This window comes from Pocillopora damicornis, chromosome 1 (genome assembly GCF_964200805.1).
Source record: "Pocillopora damicornis chromosome 1, jaPocDami1.2, whole genome shotgun sequence".
Lineage (NCBI taxonomy): Eukaryota > Metazoa > Cnidaria > Anthozoa > Scleractinia > Pocilloporidae > Pocillopora > Pocillopora damicornis.
Genome location: NC_142670.1, coordinates 38,549,329 through 38,568,038, shown reverse-complemented (window position 1 = coordinate 38,568,038; position 18,710 = coordinate 38,549,329). Strand labels below are relative to the sequence as shown.

The window sequence follows — 18,710 nt, the reverse complement described above, 5'->3', positions numbered from 1 at the left end:
CGATTGATAAAATTTACAATATTGAGTAAGACTGGATAATAATTAATTCATAATACCGCGACAGAAGGAACAAATTTAGGCAGGCACATCGATTCCCTCTTTGATTGTATAAAGTAGATCACCTGCACACGATATCATCACAAATTTAACATAACTTTACACCCTAACATCAGTATTCATGTTCTCCATACTGTTCTTGATACATTTCCTGAGGTGCTGACAAGGAGAATTAGCTGAACGATCCAGAGCTTCTGTAGTTGTTGATCATTTCCGTTATTCTCATGACCTTAATGTGTGATTCAAGGGTGATATTGTGAGGAGAAATTAGATGCTAGTCACTCTAATGGGGTTAAAAGGTTAAGCTCAAATTTTTCACCCTTCAGGCTTCTGTCATCGAGTTGTAGTTTATTTCATTCAATCATATATTAACTCAAATGTAGAGCTTTAACCCTTTCACTCCCAAGATCTCATCAGTAATTCTCCTTACTGTCTGTCATACAACTCTTTTGATGTTAATTTAGAGAATTTGGTATTGGATCAACCAATATTAACCTTGTTGATATTTTTCTTTATTCTCATAACTTGTCTGTTTGATATTGTATTAATGCTGTAAGGAGAAATTCTGTCTTGGTTACTTATGGGAGTTAGAGGGTTAAAACTGTCCCATCGAGGAAACAAGAGCTCTTTCAAAAACCCCTTTAACCTGGTACTCTGGAACTTTGTATCATAGTTGTTTTATGATTTTTAATAAGATGCGTATTTTAAGATAAGAACTGCATTACACTGTTATTTGTTATCACCAAACTCAATGTAGAGTAGTGTGTTTGGATGTTTTAACATTCCCATATAATTCAGTTATATATTCGTTATGCATTTCTAAACTTTAGTCTTAAGTATCAGTATTTCTAAAAGATATGTAGATGATGAAGCATTCTTTTCTTATATTCCAAAGTGGAACTTCTATCAAGTTTTAGACTGACAGGCCATTACATTAGTGATTAAGGCTATTATATCATTGGGACTATACTCTCTATACTTTTATCGTAATACATTGCTGGATCCTAGGAGTGACAGATGACCATATGCTTTGATCATCCAGATGGAAGTAGTCCAAAATCTTGTCAGTGACAATGGCTTTATTTCAAAGACATGAACAGAAGTTATTATGACAATCATGCAAGTGAAAAATTGTAAGTTCAATTCTAGTCCTTGAAAAGTGACAAATGTCATTTGCATGATCTTACCACATGGCTGAATGTTCTCCTTGGTTAGACGCTTATTAGTGTGTTTTTTTTAATGTTGTCTTGTGATACGGCTGGGAGACTTTTCAGTTATGAGACAATGTTTTATTTGTAATGAATTGGCAACTTTAAAAATGTAGTAGATTAAAAACATAACATTTAAATTGATCTTCTTTTTTTTAGTAAGTAACTTAGTAAATGGCCTAGTTCGATAAATGCAAGAGGTAAAAATTGTAACTGCCACTTTACTTCTCGTTCAAGCCCTTCCCCCACCCCCCTCCCCCCTTCTCTCTCCCCCTCCCTCCCCGCCATTTGCCCTCATCTCGTGGGGAACTTATTCTTGATCTCAAAATATGCAAGGAAGCTTTTGAGAATAATCAAATGGTCCTCTCATATGAAGACAGTTGTTTAATCTTTGCAACCTTTGATTTGTCACAAAACCGTCTATTTGTAGTTTTACAGCACAACGGGAGATAATAAAAGAATGGAATTATTTTCAAAACAAGATAAGGCGATGACCTCGTTCAGGAGAAGGCGGCTATTCTTTTCAATGAATAAAGGGGGGTACGCCTCTAAAATAAACTGTGGAGCAGCGTTTGTGGGAGAGTATAACAGGGTAATCAAGTTCTATCAACTGAGTTGATAACGTAAATTGGCCACCGTAAATAGTTTAAAAGCTGACGTTTCGAGCGTTAGCCCTACGTCATTCGCTCTGACGAAGGGCTAACGCTCGAAACGTCAGCTTTTAAACTCATAACGGTGGCCAATTTACGTTATCAACTCAGTTGATAATACTTAGTTACCCTATTCCATCAGATGGTTTATCGATAACAGGGCACCTTGTTACGTAATCGCGGGTGGTCGCTAATTTTAGAAATTTGTGCGCACAATAGGATGGATAAGCCAAGGAACTGCTTCAAGTTGAAAAAAAGTGCAAAAGCACTGTTAACTTATCACAACATTCCCATAAACCATACTCCCCCATGCTTCTCAGAAATATTTCTAGTCTGTGAGCACTATCATTCCCGGCATTAAAACGAGAAAGACCTCTCTCGTAGACTTGAGTTCAGTTTAAGTTTCGTGATTCAATGCCGTCACCTGCAATTAACCCGAAACGCAAATAATTTTTTTTGGCTATTATAGCAGAGCTCGCAGCGCAGCCCCATAATTATTAAAAATATTAGTAACCCATCAAGCCCAAAAAATTTGGACTTACAACCGTACGGGCGTCCTTACAAGGTGCTACTTTTAGCATGCGCGGCCAACTGTACTGCAGGCACTATCTTAGCCATTACGCAATGGAAGGGCGAGGGAGAAGGTAATGTGCAGGCGCAATTGCGTACGTAACTTGGATACCCTATTAGTCTGCGCCAGGAAACACCGGCAGATGACACTAAAGTGCGCACACACGAGTGCCGACCGAGATAATAAACTCACGTTTCGGTAAAACAATGAATTTGGCATTAATCGCCGAAAAAGCCCTCGCGCCGGTTGGAAGACTACGTTGGTATAAGAGACGCTTTGTACTGTTGGAAGATAAGCTATACAGTTATGAGAAAACATAAGAAGTGTTGGTGTTCTCCGAGATCGGTTCCAGTGTTACCAGACCAGTGTTACGTCTTTGACTGTTCAGAACTCTAAAAGCAATAAGATTTTCCACGTCGATGGGAGTATTAGAATGTTGAGATTCTCGTCTACAGAAGTCAGAAACGCTACCAGCATCTAATTTCTCCTTACAATAACATCCCTGAAGAGCATAAGGGAATTGATCATAAGCTGAAGAAGCTCTTAATTTTTGGAAAAATTCTCCTTTGTCATTACCTAAGGAAATGTAAAGAGACCAGTACGGAGAATATGAAGACTGGTATTAGGCTGAAAGGGATTAAGAAACACTTTCCTCCCTTTCTCTTTAGTTGAGAGAAATAAAAATCTGCGCATTCCTGCGCGCATAGTCACAAGAGTGGTTTGTTCACAGCAAATTGATGAGTCAAGGCCCGCGAGCGGGGGAAACTGGGGCTAGTGTTCTAACTAAACCTCCAGGAAAACGTTGTGTTTTCCACTACTTTCCTCCCCAAAATTATATTTTTGTACCTAAGAAGATAAATACGCTCTCGAGACATTTTTGTCTAAAATTTACTGTAAGATATTGAAAAAGAGGTAAAACATGGCGAGCCAGTTTCATAAGCCATACCATGTCCTCTTTATCCTGACAGAAAAATCTGGTGTGATGTCTTTTCTGCACAACAATGAAAGTGATGCCCGGCTGGTACCCAACTTCAAGCTTGATACAAGCCTCACGGATGGCTTTTAGTTCGTGACACAACACCTAGTGACAAATTTAGCGTCATAACAGTTTTAGTTCTAAAAGTTCGCGAAGAACTTCGTACACAATTGAACACTGACTGGTCTTTCTGCATGTGTTATTGTATGAAATGTTTTTGGCAAAGACACAAGTTTCAAAGTATTACTATCTTATCTAGAATAAAAAAGGAGCAGCAATACTCTTCAGTTTAAACAACTTAAAACGTAAAAATATTCGGCAGGAATAGGGACCGAATAATATTCACCCATGAACCCCTGTAACTACTATCACTACCTCACCTGTCTAAACTGGCCTTCACTGACTCCATCACGGTAGAAAATGATCCTGACTGGCTTGTGTCTCGTCGAACGGTAAAACTGAATCAATAGCTCGCGGACCATGGCCGCTAATTCGGCAATGATTTCCTGTAAAGCTCACGGAGTGCGACTTCGACTGCATTCTCGCGCGACTATCGTACCTGTCGATGTGTCTGAACTCGAACTGAAGCACAGTACCGGCTGGGATGAGCATCCATACTGCCGACAAACACAAAAAGTTATCTTTAGGTTTTTCATTTATAATTTATTGGTTTTCAAGTCAAAGTAAATTCATATCGCTGAGTGCATTTATACAAATGCATGCTTCAAGAGGTGTTGTATTGGGGAAAGTTCTTGCAACAAATTCCACGGGCTTCACTGTGACAATATTGGAGAGAAAAAGGACACGTAAAAATAACAACAACAACAAAAACTACGAAACAAACAGAACAGGAGAGATACCGAATAAAACAACACTCAACTTACAGCAGCAATTGATGGTCGTTTTTCATCCCCAGCTGCAGGGTGAGTTACATCAGCTCCAAGAAATATCACAGGTTCACGAAACACAGGAAGTCTGTAAACATGGATTCAAATTTTTAAGAACCAGTCGTAATTTATCACCCAAGGGAAAGGGAGGGTACGAGGATTTTGAGGGGGAACGGAGTGGGGGATCAGTCGTCATCAACAAAGTATAAACGAGGGACTGTAGAAAATTGACATCCAACGAGCGAGGAAATATAAGAACATTACAGAGCCGTCTGAGGGATCTGTTAAATCTAATCGTGACACGACAAAAGAATAGGAAAATTCCAAGATAACTAGACGTAATTTGCCGAGCATATGCATACATGAACTAGTAAAGAATAACAGACGTGCAAAAAAATCGTTTTCTCGCAGATTTCTCTCAACAACCCAAACTTCTCCCATCCGTTCCAAGCCTGGCGTATCCCCATCCCTCCCCCCTTCCCTACCCCTGTAAGTACCACTAAGTACATCAATCTTACCGAACATCTGGGGCCAAAATATTGTTTATTCCTCCGAGCTTGGCATTTATCTTTAGGCACAGATTTGACAGTGTTTGAGCTTGGAACTTGGTTACGTTCTTAGCTTGCACACACTGAGTAGCGATTCCCAGCATTGTATCACCGACTCGTTTGACTTCAGCTATAAGAGAAATGTGAACAATACAACATTGAGAATCTACAATCTATAAAGGATCAAAGTCAAAACATTCAATCAGTGAGTCAGTGAGTCAGTCAGTCTGTCAGTTAGTCAGACAGTCAGTAAGCCGGTCAGTCTGTCAGCCGGTCATTCAGACAGTATTGAAAGATACTCGCACTGTGAATTTGTCGCCTCTCCTTCCTTTTTTTCTTTAACTCGCCATATACGGGCGTTTTCCCAGGCAACACAAGAATAATGAGCTGAAGATTGGCAAAGGTAGATTTCAAATGTTTAAACATGGGCTCAACCTGACAAGAAAAAAAAAGACGGCAAATCTCTTCCATCTCTTGCACTTCACACATAATTCACGCAAGGCGAAAACTAGAATATAGTTTAGTAAAACGAAGAATGAGGGTCGTGTTTATCTATACAAGTTTCTATGCAAATGTCTTTCCCAGTTGTTTTGCATGTAGAAGATGGGAAATTTTCATTCCTGGTAGTTTGCATTTGAAAATAGTTTCCTTTCCTAGAGGTCTCCTCGGTTTCGAAGACAGATGAAGACAATTGGAACACCGAGTGTGTTTTTACCTGAGACTTATGAAATTTACTTTTGAAACGATACACAGAGAACTGCTCGATAAATGATTTTTTAACTTAACTACATAAGTCAAACGTAAGTAAACCTATCACGACGTTAAGGAGAATTTTGAAGTTGAGCTACTCACATCCTCCGCTCTTTTAGCGTATTTACAGAAGCATGGTTCAGATTTGATTGGCATCCCAGTCTCGCCACTAATCTTCATCAGCTGATGGGCAAAGCTCTTCAATACTCTGTCGTTGACTTCCCGTGGGTCGACAAAGCAAGCGATGGCCCAGACTTTTATCTCAATGCCGTGAAATAGCTGCTTCCCCCTCATATCCCATGCTCCTGGAAAGCAAAGCATGAAAATGAAAGTTGGACGGTGCAAAAACAGCATAAAAATATATGGAGACGAAGATAGTTTTATAACCAGCGACTGGCGTAATTTTCTTCATGACAATGAGAATTATCAAGGCTTCGTTCTGTGTCATTCATCTCAGTCTTTGGCTACGGAAGGTAACACAAAACTCTGGCCGAGATTATTTTCGCCATCATGTAAAAATCGAGTCGCGAATAACTGTTTTGTTTCTTTCTAGCGCCTCTGCTGTCATTGTTCTGTGTAAAATCGTCCTTGTGTCGAAGTAAAGCGCTCACTTCCTACATCAAGAGGGTTAGACAATCCTGTTTCATTATTTAATGGCAACGGACGTAGTTGGTGAGTGGAGAATGAACTAAAAATCCTTCTGAATATACCTCACTTCACTGGGTATAGCATTTGAATTGTTTCGTCATTTTTACTATCATTTAGTGATTTTTCACAAAACTGTTCACTATACCTTGTTTCGGGGAAATTTTCAGTTTTTCCTAAGAAAAAATTAATATTAAATTAGACATAATAACAAAAAAAAAGTGATATGCACTCAGAGGTTTGGCAATGAAAGTTCTATAAAGGACGCTTGAAAAATACTATGCAACAACAAATATTGACGTGAATGAAAGTGATCTTCGCAGTTATGTGCACTACTTAGGCAGTAGTGAAAATAAGGCCTGAAAAAAATTCAGGCCTGTACGGGATTTGAACCCATGACCTCTGCGATACCAACTGAGCTAACAAGCCAACTGGGAGCTGCCTAAGTAGTGCACATTACTGCGAGGATCACTTTCATTCACGTCTTTATCCGCAGTTCAAATATATGACTTTCATATATTCTTAACCGTTTATTCATCACTTCACGGGTTTATTTAGAACCAACATCATGGCCAGCTCCCAGTTGGCTTGTTAGCTCAGTTGGTAGAGCGCTGCACCGGTATCGCAGAGTTCATGGGTTCAAATCCCGTACAGGCCTGAATTTTTTTCAGGCCTTATTTTCATTACTGCCTAAGTAGTGCACATTACTGCGAGGGTCACTTTCATTCACGTCTTTATCCGCAGTTCACTTTCACCCATTTGGTTATTTTCTTTACTCGAGGGCGAAAGCTTTTTAAAAACATTTCAACATCTCCAAACCGGATTTAACTCTAAAAAAAAAGAATCACGTGAATACAATTACCTTCCCACCGTACTGAAGCTTTGGAGCCTGAAGTACCCGCCCTTGAAGGTCCACCATTTTGTCGTTAATTGAGATTCCAAAATCGTTAACATATTGGTCATTGTTGAAGTCAGCTTTCCTGACCTAAAGTCGTACGTGAGCGGAAATTAAAAACATGTCATTGTCTATAAGAAGCTTCACTGAATAGAAATGCTGGAATACAAACCTAGAAAGCTGGGGTCAAACCTTGGAACGGTAATATACTTGTTTTCTTTCAGTATGGCCTGCAACAGCGTTTTTCAGTGTAAACAAAGCATGCAGAACGCAATTCCGAAAGCGTTAAATTTTCAGAAGGAAGGTGAAGTTGCTTCCGCCTTCTCCTGTAATATTTTATTACGCTCCATATAATTCTGTCATCTACTTTGCACAACGAGCATACGTACATATTGATTAACAACATCACATGACTCGCATTGGGGAAAAGGCTATTCTGAAAAAATCAGAAAAATTCACTAATCAAATATGAATGTCAATCCGTGGTATTCCTCACCAGATTTAAGATCTCTTGTTCTCTCTGCGGAGCACTCTTTGCTGTTGTTCTTATCATCATAGACGTTTGTTTATCAGTCAACTTCTTGATGCAGCGCTGACCTGCCACAAGGTTACACACTTCGATGGGAAGGTAGGTGTGTTTCTGTTCTTGCCCGACTTGAAGGCAAGGCAGATGAGGGTATCTACACGAACACACGAACAAAGAAATAGAACGAGGATTAAATAAAGGAACGTACACGTACCTTTACAGATGGGACGATAAGTGACACAAAGTTTGGTACGCTAGAATATTTATCAAAAAGTCTGGGTTGAGACCTAGCCGGGTAATAATGACGTGTTCTTTGGAGAGACACTTAAGTCGTATAGTGCCTCTCTCCAACTAGAGAATGTATGTTTATTCATGCAATAAGAACTGATATAATTACGCCGTCACGTCACTTAACCATATGAGGACAACGGAACGCGCAACATGTGCCACGGTATTATATTGTAGAACAGGGCAAATGCTTGCGGTAAACGCCCTGAACGAAAATTTAATGTCATTCGAATTCTTAGCGTTGGTGATAAATAGCACTTTAATTGTTTCGTTTCGCCTGTTTCCGTTTTCGCACACGGATGCAATTCTCAAACGACGACGTAGGAAGTATTTCGAAAACTGGACGTTAAAACACTAGAAAATGAAATAATAGTCGAATATTAAACCATAAAAAGCTATGAGTCACAATAATGGAATCTACTGAAGTAAAATAAGTGAAAAATTACTGCTTTACTCACTGAAGCCTTCTCTTGTGTTTTTCCTGAAAATATCTGGCCACTGTGATCTCACAGGGCTGACCTGTTTCCATTTGTTTTAGAGGGAACTTCAAAGTTTGTGCCGGTAATTTTGTTACATTGATGACACGATATTTTCTCTTCATTGATCCACAGTGTGTAATCTCTACCTTCAGACCTGGTAATGAAAAATCAATATATATATATATATATATATATATATAACAAATAGATTCCAAGTTGCCGTGCGTCTGTTCAGTAATAGATCACAGATGACGTCAAAATGTGGTAAAAAAAATTGAAATCTCTGTCCCACATGTGCAAGAGCAATCAAACAATAAAGTTAACCAATTTGAAACATCCAAGAAACAACATGATGAATTAAAACGTGTCTAGACATTTTAAAAAAATTGTCCGGACAGGTTGGCATTCCAGTATTATCAAGAGATAATACTTAGGGATTGCGGTTAGAATATACTGGACTGAACTAATAAAAAAACACCTAGTTGAGCTACCAGTACATTTACCTTTAAATTTGGAACCTATAATGTAATCATATTAAGCACATTTAAAAACGAATTTTCTTCATTGTAGCATAATAACCATAAAAAACAACAAGAAAACAACAATTACAACAAAATCTGCTAAATATCTGTCAATGTCAACCATGCAGATAAGCTATATTTTTCCAAATTACTTTCAATAATATTAATAAAACAAAAAAAAGAGTATGATTGCACAGTGAAACTCTTCTTCAATTATTTTTCCCAGTCTACACGTATCTATCATCCTCTCATATGCACACAATACGTGGCTCCATACCTTTTATCTCTCGGGTGAATTTCAGTCTTTCTGCATCAGACAATGGTTTTGTCTTTTGAAGATCCTGTTCTTGTCTGCGAAGGACTTCACACATGAACTCTACAACTGGCTGGCATTTATAGAATGCTGTGACTGAAACTATGATCAAGTCAAAAGATAAAATTTCTCAGTAACATCATCAGAGTTTTAGTGACCGGCAACTATCTATCTTGATAAACAAAAACTTCAGACAAATCTTTGGGTACATTTATACTCTACTGTTAGTGGAGGCTACTGCTTATGTTACCCTTCAACCCTTTGACTCCTTAGAGTGACCAGCATCTAATTTCTCCATACAATATCAGCCCTGAATCGCACACTAAGGTCCCAAGAATAAAGGAAATGATCACCAACTAAAGAAGCTCTTGATTGTTAAACAAAATAATTCTCCTTAGCCATCACCCTAAGAATTGTAGAGAACACAGCATGTGTTATAGACACATGATTTTCATGTCCTAAATTCATCTGTATAATTTCCTTGTATAATTCTCCCTTGATTTCAAGATACAGTCCTACATCAGCAGTATGTATATGCAGGGTGTGAAATTGCGCCTAATACAGGCACCAATGTGACTAAATTTTTCACTTTGGCGACCAAATCCTGAAAATTAGTTGCCAAATTGGCAACTAGAATGTTTCATCATAACCTTACCTAGAGATATAGTGAATGAAAAAGATTTGCAAAGATAAATCTGCAGCAAACTTCCTCATTAAGTTTGTTTCCAAAACGCAGCACATGTATCTCGATTGAAAACTAGACGTCATCTTCCATTTAGGTGAGTTTGAATGTTGCATATCATGCATTCTAGTGTCCACTTTGTAGCATGTTAAAGATCTTTTCCCTAACTTAATTTCTAGATAAATGACTGCATAAAAAAAGGTTTTGATTGTCTTTGAAAATGGTGACCAACTTTTTTTTAATTGGCTACCACTTTGAAGAATTTAGGAGCCAAGTGGCTATTAGAGAAAAAAATTAATTACACGCCCTGATATGATACACTTAAACAATTCTATAGTAAAGTGGTCATTTTTACACTAACCATCAATGTTCAGCATCATCTTCCACTGTGATGGTCGGACACTTTGATGAAAGCCAAACCAAACTTCACGCTCACTCTCCAGGGGATGGTAATAACCTTCTAGAGGTGAGAAGAAAGATCTTCCAACAGGTATATACTTCATGGATGGCAAATGTCTTAACACCACTTCAAGAGCCTGGATGGTCTCAAAAGGGATTTGATTGTGTTTTCCTTCTAATGCTTGCTCCAGAACAAATAAGCTGACTTGTGCTACCCATTTAACAGTCACCTTAATCAAAATCAAACCATACTGTAGCTTAGCAGAATAGAAGGAAGCTGTTCTTTTATTACAGCTTTAAATCCTCCACTATCAAAACCTCAAAATCATAATTGTTTATACAGCAAATGTGCTGGGACAAAATACAGTTGGAAGTATGCAGGCATGCACATGAACTAATCAAGCCAATGAGTGCTTTACTAATGATCTAATAATAATAATATGTGCATTTGCGGTTGTTGGTTATTTGTGGCTTTTAAACATGTAACTGGTTGGTCTATGTTGGAATATTAACCTACAGTGCTAGCTTTTTAAACCTAAACTCACTGTTACATGTACCTCTGAGAACTCTCTAAACAATCTTACTTGAGAACAATCTCCCTGGGTTAGTATTTTTCTTTATTCTCACTACCTGTTGGCTTGACAATGTGATGATTTTTTAAAGGAAACAACTTGTTGGTCACTTCTGGGAGAAAAAGAGTTAAACCAAACATTTCACCCTAAGGTAGCAGAAACCTACACAAAAAGAGGAGTACCAAAGGATTGGCTGCTGAATGCCAGTATAACCTGTAAAAGACTCTGTTATTTCCCAATAACTATGTAACTAATTCTTTGAAAAATAAATAATGATAACGCTTGGTGGGAGAAATGGTGGTAATTAAAAAAATGCAATTTGTAATAGTATGGTAAAGTTGTAATTATGATATAAAGCAAGTTAAAAGGAGTTGTTGCAGGAGAGAAAAATTTTGAACTTGCTCTCATTTGAATTGCAAGACCAGACTCTTTACTTACCTTAAATACCTTGTCTTTACTGTTCTCAGTTGGAAGTGTTACTTCAAAATCGATCTGAAATTTACAGTATCTTAAATCAAAATAATTGACACAGAGCAATTAATGCTCTCTAAATTCATCATGTTAGTAATAAAAATAATAATACTACAGAAGGATTTCTATAGCACCACATCCATCAGCTTATTCAGCTTTACAATGCTTTGCTGAGGACTTTAGCCAGACTACATCAAGCCATTAATAATTTTTTCAAGGAAATATTTGAAGATGCCCCTAACTTCTGAATAAAGGCCAGACCACCACAACAGAGGCTAGGTTCTCTGCTTGCGATAAGTGTTGGGGCTCTTTTTTAAAGAACCACTTCACTCAATACAGTTATTAAAATGCTCCATGCTAACCAGCAGAAATAAGTTACAGGTGGCAGAGACAGAGATGGAGACAGGGCCCAGAGTTTATTTTCCTTAGAGTTTTCTCATTTCAAGAATTAAAACCAGAAAATAATCATTGGTTACTGGAAATGAGTTTGATAGTGATATTTCATGTTGTTAGATATGTATTCAACAATTTTTCAAGTTTTAGTGCACAACTAAAATTTTCACATAAAAGACAATCTCTATCTATGTTAACTAATGAAGTGGTTAGTTTTTTAGTACACAGAGCACTATTGAGACTGGATCACTTTTGAAAATAATTTGCTAATGCTTTACCACTCTCACTAATATTCCAAAGTATCTCCATTGAACATGTACTGTACACATTTGCAGGAGCAGTAGATAACTTTATAAAAAGTAAAGGTGAGCATTTTTGTTTCCAGCTGCAAGTCCTACAAAATATAGTTTGAAGAAACTGTTATGTTGTACTTAAAGGGTAACTGACACCAAAATTCTCCCCCTTCTTTTTTCTGTCCCAGTACATTCCTTTCAGATTTAAGACATCTAAATGAGCAAATAAACAATATATTGTGCACAACCAAATTCCTATAAATATTTTTTGATCCTTAACCAATGGCCATTTTTAAAACATTTCCATCCAGGTCAAATGATGTGATAAAACCTGAAAGTAACAACTTCGCCCTCGCTCTGTCCAGCTGCTACCAAAATTTACTAGCAGGAAAAAATAACATTTGTTCCATTCTGATATAGGTCACCATTTAGAGACTATGAAATACGAAGTGAGAAATAACATAAGGAAGGTTGAATTACCGAGATGCAATGGATCGCATGTCTGTATTCACTGAGCCACAGGTAATTTGCACACCATTCCAATTAAACAGCTGTAAAAAATATATTCCCATAATTTTTTCCTCCTAACCATTATCAGGTCCTATACTTAAAGAAATATTTTGTAGTCCATGCCAAAAAGTATTTGACTCGAAATTTTGTCTGGTGTATATCACTGTGGCCTCAGGCCCATTGGTTCTGGAGTGAGCTTGACTAAACGCAAAGTGTTGTCGAGTATTATGGGAGGTCTTCATCTGGTTTTTTGAATGAAATTCTTCTTCCACATTCCAGAAATAAAAAGATTCATCCTTTTTTATTTTTTTTAATGGAGACTAGTGAGCGGCACAAAGGAAGATTTCTTACTGTTGTAACTTTTTTGCTTATTTCTTTTGACCCAGTTTTTCTCTAGCTGAGAGTTCTCCAGGAATGATTACAACTAACATTGAGCAGCATATATATAGCACATTTGTGTGCTTAAGTTTAATTAACTTCCAGTGGAAGTGAACAATAAAAGAAACATGCAGTAAATGGATGTTACAAGAAACGCCTTGTTATAAGCATCATTCTCAAGCATTGTTTCTCATTTGCGACCAGAAACATAATGAAATCAATCCTGTTTGAAAGGTTGCTGGTTTCAAAAATGTGCCACTGTCAGCTAAGTGAACAATAAATTACTCACGCTCATTCACTGTAAATAAAACAAGCCGACCGCCTGAGAGGGGAAACCATGGGACTGCCTGGCTCCCACTGTTTAAAATGCAGTGCTTTGTTAAAAAAAAAAAAAAAAAAAAAAGGAACTGAGTCAGCAACAAACTCATGCTTCAGAAATAACAAGCATGCAATGTTTCTCAAAATTAAGACCTGAACTTAAATATATATATATATGTTCACGTTCAAGTTATCCAAAACTGCACCCTTCTTAGCCACGTTGACATTTACAATGTGGATGGAGAACAACAGGATGTAAAACAAAGAAAACAAAAAACCTGGGAAGCACTGTGTAGTGATGTTTTGTAACAAAACAAATACAGATAGAGTCAGCCTTTATCAGTTTCCTCAAACCCTGGATGCTGGACAATACATCTGGCTTCTACCTGCAACTGTTCCGCTGTAACATCCTCCAAATTTTTATTTATGGCCACCTTTACTTCTTGGAAAAAGATGTCTTCTTTCTCCCTCTACACTGATTAGCAGTTTCCACACTGACACCTTATTATAACAAAATCTGTAAAGTAGTAATTTATTCACGATGTTAAATAGAAGAAATAGAGAGCACAACGTATATGATTGGTTTCACCAAAAGGAACAGTTATCAGCTCTGTAACTGTCACAAACGTGAGAGATAACTCAAACTTTAGGCTATAAACAAGATGTAAAGACCACAAGTAAACAATAAGCTTATATTAAGAGGATGGTCAATTCTACATGCGCCGATGCTATTTTTTGCTGCATCGTGTTTTAAAGTAAACGCCGAGAAATCTTTAATCGTTCGTTGAAGTGGAAACGTGTATAGTCCATCCAATTCATCTCCACAAGCGTTTATGTTTACATTTTCAGTCAGTGAAACCTTAGCTTCGGAAGGTGCGTGCGTGTAGCATAAAAACACTTCGCTCCCATGGTATTCAAGAGTCTGCACATTTGGTTTTCTTTACTTGATCGCTCCTATATTCAACAAGCGATTGATTTTCAGATACTTTATTTACAAGTAAAAAATGCACTCACCATTCTCGCTTTCTTGACTGAGGCGGCCGCGTTGCACGGATCAATGATCCTCTTTAGAATATCGCACTCTATTTCAGGTTCGTCCTGAGGGTTGAAATCGCGAGGGTCTGATTTCACCGACAGGTTCATAAACCCTTTCAATATGTTCACCTTCCATCGAGACCTCAAAATCCGAATACTCAGACCCCGAAATCGAACTGTTTTCACTCGAACTACTATCCGCTATATCTACTTGGCTAAATGTACACACGTGTGACGTTAGGGTCACATGATCAAAATCGAAGCGTCTACGGCGAATGTCTCAAGACAGTTTTCTCGGCGAAAAAAGGCACAAAGAGGCGTTCAGAAGCACCTTGTGCCTGTTTCAGCGTGTTACCTGAGGCATTAAGACGGTATTCCGAAAAAGTGACCTTTTATCTGTCAGTTAAACAAACTCTTAATACATTTTGTATTGATCAGCATTTTCTTTCTTTGCGACATGTGTCAGTAAATCATAAACATGTTTTGTGCTCTAAACTCCAATACTATAACTTCAAACATGCTTCAGGAGAGAAGTGCACGTGGTCAATTAATTTGTATGAGTTTAGGACAAAAATGTTTTGCGCGAATGTTACCTCGATACTCTGGACCTACAATTAAATTAGTAGTCACTACTAATTTAATTAGTAAGGGGACAGAAGTCAAGTTCGTCGAACGCATTCACTTAAATGTCGCAAAATTATACAAGTTTAAATTTAAAGTCACGACATCGTACAAGGAATTTTAACCTAGAAAAATAAGTTCCGTCAAAAAGGAAAGGAGAGGGATCAAAGAGCAGTTTCCCTAGACAATGCAAGAAGACAAAGGAAAGATGGTTGAAATCAAAATATATTTAGATCTTAAGATCACCAAGATGCATAGCAAAATAGTTGCAGGTTTCTACAGTTCACACTTACTGGTTTTCGTCCGAATGGCAAAGCTTTACCGCTGTAGGGTTTTTTTCTTCCATCGAAAACAGGCCTTTGTCCTCCAAAAACTTTGTGATATGTGTTTACCATCGCCTCGACAACACTTCGGTTCACGCGCCTTGGACACTTATCGGGAGATATACTAAGATCGTAATGATGTATGTCTCCTTTGGGAAGGCGAAGTTGAAAAAAATTTGTCCTGAGAGCGATCGTTTTTCCCACTGTTCCAAAGTTAAGTCTTTTTGGTGGAGCAAAATCTCCACCGATAAGATTAGCTGTAAACGTAAACGTAAGTTACAACAAGAAAAAAATCCAAAAATACACACAAAATATTGCTGCCGATGTCACAAAATAAAACCAAAGAAACCAGGGTTATTCGATGCCATTTCTGATCTCACATAAGTTTCTCCAGAGGAACATCTTGAACATTTGCCTCTGGCCTCCAGGCTCATCTGCTCAAAGCAAACCCCGCAAAAAGTTTTATTTAGGCTGTTGTTTATCTGTTTTATTTGCACCTCGCTGTCTGGTTGGTTGATCGGGACAATAGATTAAGGCGAGGTGTCGCTGTGGGGATGGAATAAGTACTGTACATTAATCTACCGTGCCACTCATGGTAGAGAGAAAATTAACCTCATACCCAAGTCTTCGGCAGCCATGTCCAGTTTGGTCATCAAGATTATGGCTAAAGAGTAGCGAATTGCAGGTAGAAAACGCACGTTTTCAGCGAAATGCGCTTAGAGTTTGGTATTGAGGCATGTCCCAGGGTCCAATGATCTTACATCGTAAACTATGGCTGAGAAAAATGCCGATCGGGAGGATTTTAGGGGCGCAAACCACCTCCGCGTTAACAACGGTCGAAATCGGAGTGTGCAGCCTTCTCTTCGTCTTATAACAGGAATAACATTAACGGTGATGGCAAAACGAGCTTGAAACAGCAGAGATCGCCAGAAACTATAACGGACACACAAGATGTTGGTAAGTTCTATTGATTTTACGTGTAGAATGTTCATATTTCGAAATATTTATCGTTGTAAATCAACCTTATTTCGTTCTCGATACCATTCCTTATAACTTGTTAAAATTCTCAACGGTTTCTCTCATAACGTAACATCGAGTCAGACAACGCATGACGCTTTCACGAGTTAATCGTTTGCTTTTTCTCGAGACGTGAGCTTGGTCCGCCTGTGTCAAAACTTTTCTGAAAACTTCACCAAAGAAACTGCTTCATGACGACTATCAGAAGATCATACGTTCGAAACAAAAGACATGACAATCTTGAGTCCAGGGTGAAGATTTTTGAGTGTCCTGTTGTGTCTCACAGAAAAATCTATGTTACAAATACATCCCAAGAACACTAGAATGCTTCCACATTAAGCCGGGGATTTAAGTCGTGAAGAATTTGTTAAGAATTCAACGACAACATGGATGGGAAAGTCACATGCACAAATACAGATAGTCAATTGAAGAATTAAAACAACGAAGATCGTAATTAAACAAACAAAAAATTTCAGACGCAGCTAGGAAAGGGGCCAAAGAGGGAAGGACGTATGAAAGTAACGTTGGACTAAACTTGAATTTGTCCGAGACATCGGGAGAAGTCAACATAACATTGTCAAATACTGAACTTTGTGCTGTTCACTTTAAAAGGCAGAACAAGAAAAATATACAAATGTAATACCAAAATTCACACAGCGACCATCTATCAGAGAGGAAAGTTCGACGATCAGAAATTATACAGTTTTCTTTTATTTGACACGGAAACAAATTCGACAGGGAGAAACTGCAGAATACCCTGCCACTCATTTACATGTCATTGAATAAGAATAACATTTAGTTCATAAATGCTCATGATGTTCTCATCAAGAGCAAATACTCCATCTTGGAAAACGGTGGAGGTCAGTATCCGAAGGTGAACCAAAGCTCGTTATACAAGCACCTCTTTCCAGAAAGCTTTGATGCTCATGATGCACTGGGTGATGTCATAACCCTCTGTAGAATCTTTTTCTCTAATAAACTTGTCTTGTCAGTTGAATGGGTGGTAAACAAAAGTTAGTTGATGTCTGTTGAGGATGCTGTTGAGGATATAAACTATCTTGACAGTTGCCACCACTGACTCATGTCCTTTCGTAGCAAACTTTACAATTGTAGTGGTTGGAAAGTCTTTGCATGCTCCGATACTGAACTTAGCAACTGAACTTAGCAAAATTCTATTCCATTACATATTGTTTTGTGACAAAGAAAATAGGGATCTTTGGAGTAAGATTTATTTCTTTTCCTTTGGTAAATTTCAAGATTTGCTGGGCCATTAAACATATTTGTGTCCTTGCTAGTGCCTGTTAATAAAAAAAATTTTTATGACCAAATTTGAGATGGAGGAAGAAAACACAAAATAGCAAAAAGCAAGAAAACTATGTTGGTAACCCCTATTTTTTTGGCTTTTAATTGATCAGCAGGACAATTTTCACAAATTGTGAAATTTTTGGAGATTTCACTATAGGAAATTGAAAAAAATCAAAGGCAAAGCCAAATTATTGCTGGCGAACATCTCCCTTCATGGAGCCTTAGCTTAGTGACAAAAATCATTTTCTCTGTATTTACTACTGACAGCAAACTATATTCCTAACCTTGCTCCTCACCTTTTGATGGCTTTTAATGAGCTAGAAAAGCAAAAATGTTAAAATGTTCAACATTGAGCAAAAATTCTATGGAGCCTCCTTTAAGCCTGCAGACTAGAAGGCCTCATGAAATGAACTCTTTCAATTTGTCCTGGCACTGTACAGCAGGATAAAGCTACCTGATCCTGTGAGTTTCCCCATCAACAGCATTTTGTAATGTGATATAGTCACCCCTCATTGATGGGTTATCCTTTACAAAGGAGATTGAACAAGAGGTGATTAAAGGCCAGTGCTAAAAAGTTCAGCTTTAGAAACTTGTTACACTGGCCGATTCACATTATCAACTCAGTTGATAAAACCAGATTATCTTCATTTGAAAAAAAAAATAATTTGGACTGCAACACATGAGTAAACATTGTATAAAAGAAGTATGAAGACATAACTTCATTAGCAATGCTTAATTGTTAATTAAGCAATTGTTAATTGTTAACAACTAAATCTATCTTAAAACAAGGGTGACCATGGATTAAAAAAAAAAATGGGAAAATATTAATGTTTATACCAGCATGTTTATGGTTCACTTTGTCATCAAATATATTTCAGCCAGCACCAGACTGCTTTCAACATTTTAATCCTCAAATCTCCTGTTGGTGTTAAGGAATTGTTTTTCCTTTTTTTGTGTGACTTACAGGCTGAACTTGATGTTAAACTCCCAGGTGAAGATGGAGGAAGAGGGTTTTCAAGGTTAGCATTTGCTGTGATATACGTCATATACAGGACATAGTGTACAATAATTAAATAATG

General features: G+C 37.7%; 1 pseudogene across 1 annotated transcript; it reads right to left on the bottom strand.

Annotated features, from left to right (window-relative positions):
* Positions 1 to 3,213: 3,213 nt before the first annotated feature.
* On the bottom strand, positions 3,214 to 15,947 carry LOC149053740 (protein argonaute-2-like; annotated as a pseudogene). Its single transcript, XR_016180070.1, has 18 exons — positions 15,929 to 15,947; positions 15,280 to 15,566; positions 14,345 to 14,428; positions 13,717 to 13,800; positions 11,406 to 11,459; positions 10,358 to 10,625; positions 9,279 to 9,416; positions 8,460 to 8,634; positions 7,684 to 7,867; positions 7,155 to 7,277; positions 6,441 to 6,468; positions 5,750 to 5,952; positions 5,245 to 5,332; positions 4,868 to 5,027; positions 4,336 to 4,437; positions 4,022 to 4,103; positions 3,843 to 3,968; positions 3,214 to 3,567 (listed from the first exon to the last, which is right to left on the bottom strand). The product of XR_016180070.1 is annotated as a protein argonaute-2-like (transcript).
* Between the last annotated feature and the right edge of the window lie 2,763 nt (positions 15,948 to 18,710).